At 39.4% G+C, this 14,662-nt stretch overlaps 1 long non-coding RNA gene across 4 annotated transcripts; it reads right to left on the bottom strand.

The window, feature by feature from the left end:
• Window positions 1-626: 626 nt before the first annotated feature.
• LOC124870400 lies at window positions 627-13,179 on the bottom strand. 4 transcript variants are annotated; one of them, XR_007038760.1, is made up of 5 exons: window positions 13,041-13,179; window positions 8,070-8,138; window positions 7,720-7,875; window positions 7,305-7,536; window positions 627-1,140 (listed from the first exon to the last, which is right to left on the bottom strand). It is a non-coding gene; the product is annotated as an uncharacterized LOC124870400 (long non-coding RNA). The 4 variants fall into 4 exon arrangements; XR_007038758.1 differs by having other exon boundaries at window positions 629-1,140; window positions 7,712-7,798; XR_007038757.1 differs by having other exon boundaries at window positions 633-1,140; window positions 7,720-7,798.
• Window positions 13,180-14,662: the final 1,483 nt, after the last annotated feature.

Below are 14,662 nucleotides of genomic sequence, written 5' to 3'. Positions count from 1 at the left end.
AAGCTGTACAGCTGAAAGCTGTACAAAACTAAAGGGCTATTCTGGAGTCTGGACTTCATTTGATCATATTCAAATTCAAAAGTATTTGCACTGATTAAAGCTGAACTAGATCATTTCCACTGAACTGAGATCCTTTTGTTCCTTGCAGACTACCTGCAAGATTAACCAATCTTTAAACAGCCCACTGTGCTAACACACTAATTTGCAGAAAGGTATATATCAGACAGTTGGTCTTTGCTGTTGTTCTTACACCTGAATGCAGTTGTTTTCAGAGTTCCACCAGATTAGATTAACTAAACTGTACAAAATATAAAGTGTTTCAAAGAATCATGCTGCTTTCATTCAAACTTTTCAACCAGCTACCACACTTGGCATCATTTTCAGTGGGGTACTTCCTTAAAGCATGAACAAATTCATATCATTCATAAATGTTTGCAGCATAATTTTCTTTCCTGTTAATCCAGGTGTTTTTGCAAAGGTCTCAAAGATGACCAAAATATAAATTAATAAATTTACCATACCTGTTTCATGACAGGAAATTAATTTAACTGAAAACTTCCAGTCTTCAGTCAAGCTACAGATTTGCAGGAATGGAAGAAAATACTCTTTATCTGTTTAATAGTTGTTCTTGTTTCTACATTATGACACCAATAACAAAGGGTGGCATGACTGATTACTGACTAGACAGTATTTTCTTGAAAACACATTTTTGTATTTTTGTTTGCTGTAAGCAATAAACATCAGTAGCTAAACAAACAGTATAAAAGCATAAATTAACACTTGAAACGCATCACTTTTTGGGTAGTCAATCATTTCATTTCATTTATTTGTATAGCCCTTTAAAACAGCTGACTAGGCAACCAAAGTGCTTTACACTACATACATAAAAGGAAAAACATTTAATAAAAGGAAAACATCAAACAACCAACAGGAATAACATTAAATCAATATGAATGTTATAATAAAGTGCCACCAAACTACTGGATATTAGAAGCCTTGGATGTAAAAAGGCCTAGGTCAGGGATAGAGCGTAGGTCCAGAGGGAGCTGGTTCCACAGCCGCTACTGAGAACTCCCCGTCACCCCAGTGTACATAGTCCTTGGAACATTCAATAAAAACTGGGATGAAGACTGCAGGTATCTACAACACACACAACGACACAACAAATCAGATGGAATCTATTCTACAACAGACAGAAAGCCAGTGTAAAGAAAATAAAACAGGATTGATGTGCTCTCGTCTGGTGGTACTGGTAGAAGCCAGGCAGCCGCATTCTGGACCGGTTTCAGACGACTAACTGGCAACCGACTGACACCAACAAAAAGAGTATTACAGGAGTCAATTCTTGAGCTGATAAATGCACATATAGCCTCCTAAGTGGTTTAAAAAAGGCTTAACTTCAGATAAAATATGTAAATGATGAAAGCTTGTCTTGACTACTCAATCAATTTGCTTATTAATCTTTAAAATCCTTATCAAAAACGCCCAGATCAATAAAATATACAAGTTTCATGTTTTATTTTTTTAATGGTAGATGAGTAAATATCCTTTAATAGTCTTATATAATAAATTTCACCTAACTTTCCAATAATGCCTGGTTCTGCCTGGATGCAGAACTCTAACAGCCAGCGTCCTTAAAAATAAAAATTTTTTGCTTACTCTCTTTGAGGAGGGCACCAATGACTGTTGGGGTCAATGCAGAGGAAGCTGTCTTCCATATGATTGTGTGGGCTGTAATAATGCTATAACACAACATTTATGTTTTTGAAATTATTTTTGAAATTGTTTCTATGTAATATTAGAATTTTTTTAACACATTTTTGTTTTTATGTTTGCTGTAAGCCATTAACATCAGAATTAACAGAAATAGACACTTGAAAGAGATCATTCTGTGTGTAGTGAATCAATATAGCATACAATTTTTCGCTTTTTAATTTAAATAACTGTAATATTTGAGGGCTGCACGGTGGCGCCGTTGGTCCCTGGGTTCGACTCCCAGCCGGGGGTCTTTCTACACAGAGTTTGCATGTTCTTCCCGTGCATGCGTGGGTTCTCACTGGGTACTCTGGCTTCCTCCCACAGTCAAAAAAACAAGACAAGTAAATTGGTCTCTAAATTGCCCTTAGGTGTGAATGAATGTGTGCATAGTTGTTTGTCCTGTATGTCTCTGTGTTGCCCCGTGATGGATTGGTGACCTGTCCAGGGTGTACCCTGCCTCTCGCCCGTAGACTGCTGGAGATAGGCACCAGCTCTCCCGTGGCCCACTATTGAATGAGCAGTATAGAATAGGAATAAATTAATGTAATATTTGAGTGCCTTCTTTTAAAAAACTCTTTAGAGTAAGCATGCATTTTACATTGTTTGTTTTACAAGTTGGTATACAACTTTGCTCAACTGTGAGGAGATTCATGTGACATTTCAGTTGCAGTTCAGCAGATGACCAGCTTTATTTGCCTTCCACTGAAACATCTTTAGGCTGCATTTAATGTCAAACTCTCCACACGTCTACCTCCTCCACTGGAAAAGAGACAGCTGGCTGCTGCTGCTGCTGCTGCTAGAGGGCATCACAATGAGCCATGTGGCCTGAGGGATTTAAGGTCTTCAAGAAACCACAAGGACATTTGCCTCATCTCTCATGGGCCCCTTTGATGTTTTCATCGTGTGCTGTAGTGTAGCCATACATAGTTTTAACCTCATGAAAACATAAGCTTTTGTGAAAGAAAATTAGTTCCTTTTCTTAGCTTCCCTCACCATTCTTCATGCTCCGAAATTTTCAAATGATCTCCGTCAATCTGGCCTGACGCATTGCATAATTATTGTGCCCATGAGGTGACTTTGATGATCAGTGCCGTTGCATCTGCTATCTGTGTGCCAGAACACACCTCTGGGGAGTCGTTCATCTAGATAGGAGAGCCATCAGTCAAAGCAGCAATTGATCGACCCATCAGATGCTTTCATTTTCTTGTGTAATAATCGGCTCAGTTTTGACACCCTAATGTGTAAACAGGAAGGGAAGAGTGGGGCAAATGAATTGTAAAGGGCAGCTCTATGCTTTGTCTCAGTTACATTTAAATGTGAATGTGCAGACCAGTGCAATATGCTTGTTTACACAGTGGTTTGCAAAAGTATTTGCTACCTTACAGATTTCATCTTTCTTTGCCTTTTTGTAGCCCCTTTGAAATTATATCTAATTTATTAATGAAGAAAAGCTTTCCAAACCAATCTGGCAATGTTTGAAAAAGTAAACAAGAGGGTTAAGTTATTACCCCCCTTGTTAAATCATCATGAAGGGGTTTCAAAAACATTTGTGTGAAAGCTGTTTAATGCCATACCAATCAAAACAAGAAATCACTACATACAGTAGATCCTGTTAAACAGGACCTTTCTGATAACATGAAGTAGGCTAAAAGATCTCAAAAAGTAGCACATCAGTCCCGAATATAAAGAAACAGATATGATATAAGGTCCTTGATTTATATCAGTCTGGAAAGGGTTACAAAGCCATTTCTAAGACTTTGAGACTCCAATGAGAAACTCAATTAGTCATTATCCACATGGAGAAAATATGGAACAATGGTGAACCTTCCTAGGAGTGGCCAGCTAACCAAAATTACTCCAAGACCCATTGATGAACCATCCAGGATGTCACAAAAGAACCCAGAACAGCATCTAAAGCCCTGCAGGCCTCACTTGTCCTACTTAAGGTCAGTATTCAATTCAATTCAATTCAGTTTATTTATATAGTGCCAATTCACAACACATGTTGTCTCAAGGCACTTCACAACAGTCAAGTACATACATTCCAATTAATACTAACAATTGAACAGTGCAGTCGGAGTTAGCTTTTTATTCAAATTGGATAAAAAGTTTTTCTATCTAAGGAAACCCAGCAGATTGCATCCAGTCAGTGACTTGCAGCATTCCCTCCTCCCGGATGAGCATGTAGAGACAGTGGACAGTCACTGGTGTTGACTTTGCAGCAATCCCTCATACTGAGCATGCATGTAGTGACAGTGGAGAGGAAAAACTCCCTTTTAACAGGACGAAACCTCCAGCAGAACCAGGCTCAGTGTGAGTGACCATCTGCCACGACCGACTGGGGGTTTGAGAGAACAGAGCAGAGACACAAAAAGAACACAGAAGCACTGATCCAGGAGTACTTTCTATGGGAAGGTAAAGTAAATGTTAATGGATGTAGCTCCTTTAGTCGTTTCACCTAGAAAGAAAGAACAGAGAAACTCTGAGCCAATTTTCAAGGTTAGAGTCTGAAAGAGAGCACATACAGTTAGTTACAGTTAAGCTCAGTCAATCGCCATGTCTAGGAGAGAGAAAGGGTTAAACACTAAAAGACAGGGCTATGTGGATCATTGGTAGAGGGTGAGCATTAAGTTGTTGCCAGCAGAAGCTCGGACGATTCCCCTCTCCAGAAAGGTGTCACAGGTAGACACAGAGTCAGGCCAGGTGTAGCTTCTAGGAAGAGAAAAGAGAGAACAAAGTTAAAAGCTGAAATAACAGCAAATAATGCAAAATTGGAGAGTAGTGTGAGAATGTAGCGATGAGGGTGAAAGTGGTCGTTATGTCCTCCAGCAGCCTAAGCCTATAGCAGCATAACTACACAGATAGTTTCAGTTCAGATTATTTAGTTAAACGGCGCTTATTTACAACAATGTCGTCTCAAGGCACCCCACAAAGGGTCCCACTGATGGTCATTGTTATACTAAAAACCACAAGGATTGGGATACCTCTCTCTGTCAGACTGATCACAACCATCGAAAAAGAGAATTTCCTAATCCTAATTTAGCACTAAGAAAGACACGTGGCAAAAATTACATCCATGGGGGAGCTGCAAGGCCAAACCCACTGCAGACCAGAAAGAACACGAAGGTCTGTCTTACATTTGCCTGAAAACATATTGACGATTAAGACTGCTTGGAAGGTGTGTCTCATTATATCCGGCATAAAACTAACAGCATTGTAGGGAAAGAACATCAATGTTGGTGGTAGTATGAAGGTCTGGGACTGCTTTGCTGCTTCAGGATCCTGGCAACTTGCCACAATTAATGGAACCATGCAGGCTGCTTGCTATAAGTAAATAATGGTAAATGAACTGAGCTTTACACTAGAGCCATATTGCACACATTCACACACCGATACGCAGGTGAGCAGGCAACTGGAGGTTAGGTGCATTGCCTAGGGGCACAAGCGAACTTGGGTTATGCAGCAGGACAATGATCCAAAGCATACCAGCAAGTCCAACTCTGAATGATTAAAATAAAACTAAATTTCACAGTGGCCTAGTCAAAGTGCATAATTAAATCCGCTTAGGCTCCATTGCAGTGACTGTAATAAGGCCGTTCACGCTCAAAAACCCTCCGATGTGGCTGAATTAAAACAATCCTACAAAGAAGAGTGGGGTCAAAAATCTAAACAGAGATGTAAAATACTAATTGCCATTTTATTATAAATGTTTGATGGTAGTTGTTGATGCCAAGGATGGTGCAAACAGGTTGAAGGTTTGGGGGGGCAATACTTTTTTCTACATACTGCCCGTTTCTTTCCATAAAAAATTAAATGATCATTTCAAATCACTTTTTTGTATTTATATTATCTTTGTCTAATATTAAAATGTAGTGTGACAAAAAAGAAAAGACAGAATAAATCTGTAACAATGCATTTTCAAAGCACTGTATGTCATCAACACAATCCGCACTTCATTCAGAGGAGGATAAATATGTTGTCTGTATTGCTATTTTCCAGTGAATAGAATAAGACATACTCATTGGAGAGCCCCAAATGCCAAGCAGTTATTCATGATGCATTGTGAGACAGTGCTGGATTAGTGCATTTGGTCCCCCGTTGTGGTCAGTGTGCTTCTAGGACATTAAGAGGCAGGCTGACATGTGTTGGGCATTGATAATGACTGGTTGAATCACAGCATACCCACTGGAGTGCTGGCCAAAATAAAAGCGCACAACCATATCAGTCCCAAGCATGGCGGCAATCGGGTACAACAAAGAGCAGTGTCTTGCATGCTGAGCTAAGCTGATGGGTCTTATAGTCAAATAATAAGGACGGGACAGAAAAAAAAACAGCATCGAGGGATTTCCTCCTACATTAGGGTATGATAAGCTACCATGTACATGGATATAAGGCGACAAGATTCATAATTTTCGGAGTATATAAAAAAAAGAAAAACATTTTTCTAACCTCTAAAGGGATTCATCATTTCAAGTTGAATTCTTTCAATCCGGCTCTTTGGCAGCACAAAGTAAGTTTCTGTCAATACATTGTTGATTTTCAATGGCCTCTCAGTATTTAATGAGAGGGAAGTGTATAACATCTTGTTTTGTTCACCAGTCCTTTTCTATCTGCCTGGTCAATGGGTTTATTTGATTCAGACTGTGGGTGGGAGAATAAATTGGACCTGTAATTGAGGTCATGTTAGACAAGATTCAGTTTGGTTAGGGGTTTATTATTTTCAACTAGCTAATGCAGGCATGCATTTTACTGATTTTTTACATTTAGTAAAATGTAAAATGATGTAGATCTTTAATGATACAATGCCTTGCAAAAGTATTCCCACCTTTTCACATTTTGTCACGTTACAAGCTCAAATTTCAATGTATTTTATTGAGATTTGTATGCGCTAGACCAACACGAAGTAGCATTTAACTGTAAAGTGGCAAGAAAATGATGAATGGCTTTCACATTTATCATCAAGTAAAAGTAAAACAAGTGAATCTTGCATTTAGCCCCCTAAATAAATATTTTGAAGAACCACCTTTAGGTGCAATGACAGATGCAAGTCATTCTGGGTATGGTTCAACCTTCTTTGTGCTTCCAGGGTCAAAAGCCTTTGTAGAGTTATCTTTGCAAAATAGTTTAGTCAGATTGGATGAAGGGCATCTATAAACATAAGTTTTGCCATAGATTCTCAGTTGGATTTATGTCTGAACTTTGACTGGGCCATTCTAACACCTGAATATGTTTTGATCTAAACCATTCCACTGTAGCTGTGGTTGCATGTTTAATGTGCCAAGGTAAAACATCCCCACAGCATGGTGCTGCTTATATTATGGTTCACAGTAGCAATGGCAGTGATAGTTTTCCAACAAAACCAGCATTTTACATGAAGTTGGAAAGGCACATTGTTTAGTTTTGGGCAGTGCAACGCAAAATAACTAACTCAAAGTAGACTGCGGGACATAGCAGTAACCCAACTTTGACCTTGTTGTTGCCAATTCCATAATGGCCATATTTGTGGAATGCCCAACTAATAGTTGCCTGTCAATATATTCATTCACCTGAGCTGCATACGGTGAAGCTGCAGCTCCTCCAGATTTTCTGTGGGACCCTTGGCAGCTTCTCTGATTAATGCTTCCTGTTTCCTGTCAGTTTAGGAGGTCGACCGTGTCTTGGCAGGATTGCAGTTGCGCTATGCTCTTTCACTTCTTCATATCTTTATCTCTATGCAGATCCTGAGAAACCTTACATCTTGCACATAGATGCCACTGCTACTGGTCTTGGAGCTGTGCTCTATCAAAAACAAGAATGAAAAGAAAGAGTTATAGCATATGCCAGCAGAGGTCTTTCTAGTGAGTACCGCCATCCACCCCATAAACTTGAATTTCTTGCTTTAAAATGGGCAGTGACAGAAAAAGTTAGTGACTATTTCTATGGCAACCATTTCACAGTCATAACAAATAGTAACCTGCTCACTTATCTGTTGACCTCAACTAAACTGCATGCAACCAGCTACAGATGGCTTGCTTCTTTGTCTACCTTTTCCTTCCATTTCCTGTATGGAGCAGGAAAACAAAATTTAGATGCAGATGGTCTTTCCCACAGACCTCATGGGAGTCTTTCTGATGATTGCTGTTCACAAAAGGAGATGGAAAGAATAAACAAATTCTGTCACCAACACTTGCCTAACAGTCTTGTTTCTCTGGACCACCCTATTGTTCCAGCAATTTGTGACAGACAGTTAATATATGGCTTGAACAATGTTGCCTCCAGTGACGATAACATTGTTCTTGTGCAGTCTCTTGCTACATCTAGTGAAGCCTTACCTGACAGTTATGAAAATGACATTTCGTTTGGATCCAACGTTGTACCTCAACTGACCAACTCAGAACTTGCTGCAAAACAAAGAGATGATCAGACATTAAAACATGTGATCTTGCAGATTGAACAAGGAGAAACTCCCCCACCAACCTTGAAGAAAGAGCTTCCTGATCTGCCACTTCTGTTATGAGAATTGAACCTTTTGGAGCTCAGGAACAACATTCTTGTAAGAAAGAGGCAACTGGAAAATCAATACACTTACCAGATTATTCTGCCAGCAGAATTGTGTCAAAATGTTTTGACCAGCTTGCATGATCAGATGGGACATGTTGGGATTATGATTATTGATTAATTGATATTCATCAAGAATTATAATTAAAAATCATAATTTGAAAAAATCAATTTCTTAACCAAAATTCCTCATTTATGAATCGAAACCAGAGATGTCTTCTGGTGTTGTAATTGTGGCTCAATGCCTTCGATAATTACAACCGTTAAATACTCAGTAATAATTGATAACTATTACTAGATGTCACTGTTTAATCATCCGTTTCTGCCGAAACGTGGGGAACTTTGACCTTATTTTGACTGACAAATCACTCTTGCACAAAATAAACACAAACACCTTCTCTTTATCTATGTGACATTTATTAAATCAACAGCCTGATATAATCTGCTATCCGATTCAATAATCTTCACCTAATCAAATATGCAAAGTTCTAGACAAAAAGGGTAAAATATCTAACTAAAATGATAATATGACAAAGGGATGTGGTGTTGAACGGAGTTTTGGGAGCGTAGCCCCCCCCCCCAACGTGTAGCTCAGTGAGATACAGGCAGTTATAAACCTTCCCCCACGCAAAGTTGTAAACTCAGCGCACACAAAGGATCATAAACCTTTTTTGGCGGCAAGCCGGTAAAACATGAAGTTGGAAACAAAGGAAACGGTAGAATTTCACCATGAGGTTATAACAGTCCAACTTTAAATGTGCCCTGAGCTTGCTCTCGGGTATTACAACAACACAGCAAAACAAACACAGCTTGAAAAGCACAGCGGCTTTCAGATATACAACACAGCACATCAAAGTTTCAATAAAATGGCATGCAAATACAATTCAGAACACATTAGCCTATAATTGGCAAATCTAATCGCAGTAAAACCTACTCTACCCTGCCCATGCTATTCCTAATAAAGAAATAAAAATAAATGGAAGGGTTTTACTTTGTTGAAGTCTTCTCTGAGCAGAGGGAGAGAGAGAAAGGGATTGAAGAGTTTCCACTTGAAAACTTACAAGCCTTCTTATTCCTGTAAGTTTAATTTGCTCAGTTTCTCGTTGGCTAATGGGGAGAATAAATGAAAATCCACTTGGGCTTTTCTTCTCCAGAGAGATGCTTCAGATGTTGGTCCGGTCTCCAACGTGAAAGCAAATGGTGGGCCGTCTCATACTCTGTTATATAGTTGGCCTCAGGGCTGCAATGCCCTCGTCTTATCAGCCGCGGTACCCGCTGGAATTTGTAGGAACAGGCTATTCCGCGGTACAAAATGGCCGATGACGTTGGAAAGGCATCGTGGCGTCCAGCAACGTGCAAATGGCCCAATATTCAGCAAACAAGTGGTCCAACAGACATTTGATAGAACATTGGATCTTGTTCGCAGCAGATTTTATTGGCCACGGATGACTGCTGATATTTATAATAAAATAAGAAATCGTGAAAGATGTGTGAAAAGAAAATCGCTACCACAAAAAGCTGCACCTCTTGAAAGCATGAGAACCACACCTCCACTTGAACTTGTGTGAATGGATTTCTTCATCCTTGTGATCACAGACAATTTTACAAAATTTGCAGTTGCTGTTCCTACTCCAAACCAAAAACCTAAAACTGTTGCAAAGTGTTTGTGGGATAACTTCTTTGTGCATTATGGAATCCCTGAAAAACTGCATAGTAATCAAGGACCTGACTTTGAATCCCGAACAATAAAATAACTGAAAAAACAAGAACCACTCCTTATCATCCGAGAGGAAATCCAGTCGAGCGTTTCAATCGCACATTGTTGGATAGGCTTGGAACCTTGTCAGAATATGAAAAAAAGCCATTGGAAGGATTTTCTGAAACCACCTGTGCACGCTTACAAACTGTACCCGGAATGATGTCACAGGATGTCCACCATATGTGTTGCTATTTGGACGACCACCACGATTACCTGTCGACTTGGCATTTGGATTACACTTCATGGAGCACCAACAGGTTTTACACTCTGAGCACATTCAAAACCTTAAATCACATTTGGAGAAAAGCTACCAGATTGCAACAGAAAATGCTGAGAAGATAATGGGGAAAAACAAACTAGGATTTGACAGCTATGCTACTTCCTCAAAACTCTCTACAGATTGTGTCTTGGTCAGAAATGTACTTAGGAGAGGGGAGAATAAATTGGCTGATAAATGGGAATCTGAGGTTTATATTGAAACCAAACAGGCTGTTGCCCTTCTTGTGTACACAGTTCAACCTGAAACAAAAAGAAACTTCCATGCACCATACACAGAGACCTCCTTCTTCCTGTTGGTTATTTGTCAGCTCCAAAATAAAGCAAGTTTCCAGACCAAGAACTAATTCCCACCCTATTAAAGATGATAGGGAATCTGACAATTTATCTGAGGATGAAAATGAAATGACTTCTTTTGACTGGTCTTGTGACACCACAACCTTTGAACTGGCCAAAATCTGAGAAATCACTGTCATCTACTGCTGCTCAAATACCAGTTTTATCTATATGCCTATCCATCCCTTTTTGAGTCAGTAGGAACTGGGGACTTTGAACTTTCATGGCCTCCAACTTGTGAGAATATATTTTTTTGTTTTTCTTTGTTGACCTGTGACTGAAAGGTCTTACGACTAAACTTTTTCTTTATGCAGATCTGCTGGTATTTAATTGTCTAGCTCTTGATTTAAATATAATTTGTTTTTCCACCCTTAAAACTTGTGTTTGTGATCAGTTGCATCCAGTATGGTGTTGGGTTCCTCCAGAACCTAGTCTTCAAAATCAAACTGTCCAAGTTAATAGGTATATTGGTTACCGTACATGTCTGCTGTGTTCCTTGGTCTCCATCATGATATTCTTTCACTAATGTTATCTAACAAACCTCTGAGGCCTTCACAGAACAGCTGGAAATTTTATTTCTGCTACCTGTGCGACCGCTTCTCTTTTCCAATGGTTATAATCAGTCTGACAGAGAGAGGTACCTCCAATCCTTGTGGTTTCTCGTATAACAATGGCCACGAGTGGGCTCTACATTGACAAACTTTATCAGTTTATTATTTTACTTAGTACGCCTACACATAGCCCATTCTAAAATGGCCAAACTCTAACACTCAGTAGTTTATTCTAACCTCCCCAACAACCCTGCACCACTCCAAACCCTTTGTGAAGTACCTTGAGACGACATGTGTTGTGAGTTGGTGCAAAATAAATAAAACTGAATTGAATTGAATTTACAAATTAGGTGAGTTGCAAAGGCACTCGGCTGCCCTGGGTTTTAATTAGGGATAAATGAAAGATTCAAAAGGAATGAATACATGTGCATGCTACACTTCAGAATTGTGTTTGTAACAAAAAAAAGATGAAAACAATGTATGATTTCCCTCCACTTTATAGTTATCCCCTACTTTGTGTTGGCCTTTCACAAAAATGCATGAATGTGTAGCTAAAAAAATCAAGAGTTATGAATACTTTTTATCATAAGATAATGTATTTTAAGCCTTTCTAACATGTGTGCCAGTGTCTGTGTAAAGGATCACTGGATGACCCTATGAGCAAAATATTTCCTAACAACATTAAAAGGCATGGTCACCCAGTCTCACTGTGTGATTTGGGAATATTTATCCCCTCATTATCACTTTGCAGATGTCACTGTGGTGCCTGGATAATTACATTTTCCAAACCCTAATTTAGGCCTGTGACTGTAATTTGTTTTGTTTTTTTAATATTTGCAGTGTTAGTTTTAGTATTTAGCAGGACGATCCCAATCAGGATTTTCTTTTGTTCCTGATAGGCATTTGTGGAACTGAGACCCAGGCTGATCATTTATTCGGTAAGATGCATATGCAGAAGAATAATAGTAATTATAATTTCTATCTGTATTACATGCTGTAAGTTAGCATTGTGATTAGATAGCACTCACTCACTCACCAATCACTTTGCTTATAGGACATTCTCAGACATGCTTTTCCTTACTGCCACTGTGTAGTATTTTGTACCAACTAGTCTCTGCAGGAACGCTGCTCCAACAAAACATTTTAGCTTCCCAGTGATGTCACACAAGAAAGCAGAATTTTTAAGGTGTTGTCTTTAAAATACCTCCACATGTGTGCGTCTATTTAACTCAAATGTTGTAGATTATCTAATCAGAAGCATCTGGGCTTTTCCCAAATACTTTAAAGTCATATTAATCTTAGTGTATGTAAACTTCTTCCTCTGAAGAAAGCAATAAAAAAATATCTCTGATTAATCTGATATTTAGGAAATAAGAATAATGTGGGTAAAAACATAGGTAAAGCTTAGTCTGATTTTATGTCAGAGCGAGGGGAAAAGGTTGTATAAACCTATAGTATCTGGTTTTAACTGCATGTACATCATAGAGTCTTAGCTTTCCAATCAAAGTGAGTAAAATAAAAATAAAAAAAACAAAAAGAGATTTCAAACAAAATTATATTGAAAAACTGGCATAGATAATTACGGTGGCCGGGGGTGCAAACCAACATTACAAAATCTAAAACACTTTTACAAACCTAAAGATAAATTAACATTTCAGAAAACAATTTAACAAGATGCAAAACATTTTTACAAGTACTGAAACAAATTTACATTTCAGAAAACAAATTAATATTTCAGAAAACAATTCAACAAGATGCAAAACACTTTTACAAGTACTGAAACAAATTTACATTTGACAAAATCAACCGGAAAGGGAATGTACCAACTCTGAGGCTGACCCGGAAGTGACAACAGGAGCGCTCACAGTGGATGTGTCCCAATTCAGGGGCTGCATCCTTCGAAGGACCCGGTCTACGTGGGTTGGGTCCTTCGTCGACCGCTAAAACCACGGAGGCCGTGGAGCTGGGAACTGGGATGGTCTAGCCTTTACCAGCTGCTCCCGCCCTCACCTAGGCATAACAGCTGTCGCCTAGCAACCATTGCTGCGAGGAGAAAAAAGCAGTTAAAGCAGAATGGAGCCGAACTTCTGGTAGTTTTATTTTTTATTTTTGTGGAATTTCAGCAGTTTTATTGTCGTCGCAGACATCTCCTTTATCTCTGGCTGAGACAATCATGTTCAGGTAAAAAAAGAGGTTTGATTTAACTTGAAGCTTCTAGCCAATAAACAACTAGTAGATAGCAACTTTATGGCTAATGTATGTCGACATATTATATATATATATATATATATAAACAACAACTTTAAATTTTAAGATAGATGGGAATTATAAAGTATTTGATCCCCTCTGGCTGGTCTTAGATAATTATATAATAATGCAGTGTTTTTGGTGTATTAGTATCTTCTTGCTTTGATCACTTAAAATATCCAGAAGCATGCCTTAAAAATAATGTGTTTTTCCATCTCCATTTTTCCCTTTTCTAGACCAGACCCCTTTACTGTAGGATCAACCTGAGTGTCCCAGTCCTGAAACGCTTCTTCAACCAGGAGGACACCAAGCCTGATTTTCAGCTGAGCAGGGAGTCTCTGGCTTAATCTTTTGCACCAGGATAGGCAACATGGATGGGTGCTACTATTGAGACCTTGGTTTTTCTTTTCTGGCTGGCAAGTGGCACATCCTACAGAGTGGTCTGCAGAGTGTTTGGGATGCCTCGCTCTACTGGCCATCGCATCGTCCACAGAGTTACAGAGGAGATGGTGGCTATTCGTCACCAGGTCATCTACCTTCTAAAGACCCCTGAGGACTAGGAGGCAGTGTCCCGTGAGTTTGCAGGGCTGGACGCCACAGAGTTTTTCTTAAAGCTGTGGGTGCAATTGACGGCTGCCATATCGGCTTCAGGTGTCCAAGCAGCCCTGATGGTCAGTGCTACAGGAACAGGAAACTCTTCCCTTCCATAATCCTGCAAGCAGTTTCTGAAAGCCATTTTATTGACACGTATGTGGGCTGGCCTGGGTCAGTGCATGACTCTAGGGTGCTCCGCCACAGCCCACTGTACAGTTTATCCTCCTCCAGGGCATTTTATCTTTGCTGATGGAGGGTACCCATGTCTCCAATATCCACTCCCCCTCATCACTCCCTACAAGAGGACAATACAAGGTGTGGGAGCCCAGCGCTTTAACAGCCATCATTCCAAAAACACGCTCTATAATAGAGCGTGTTTTTGGAATGATGAAAACCAGATTCAGGGCCATCTTCCTGCAAGCGTTGGAGGTGCATGACACCTTTGTACCTCACGTAAGTCTTGACCTAGATCCATTTTATATATACATTATACATAATATATACACATACACACATATGCACCCTCTTTTAAATTGTTTTCAGGTCATAACAGCATGCACCATCCTCCACATCTGCCTTGGTGCTGGGGATGTCATGGCCCCAT

Source organism: Girardinichthys multiradiatus, chromosome 6, assembly GCF_021462225.1.
Source record: "Girardinichthys multiradiatus isolate DD_20200921_A chromosome 6, DD_fGirMul_XY1, whole genome shotgun sequence".
NCBI classification, from domain to species: Eukaryota; Metazoa; Chordata; class Actinopteri; order Cyprinodontiformes; family Goodeidae; genus Girardinichthys; species Girardinichthys multiradiatus.
Note: the sequence above shows the minus strand (reverse complement) of the source record. Positions and strands in the feature narration are given on the sequence as shown.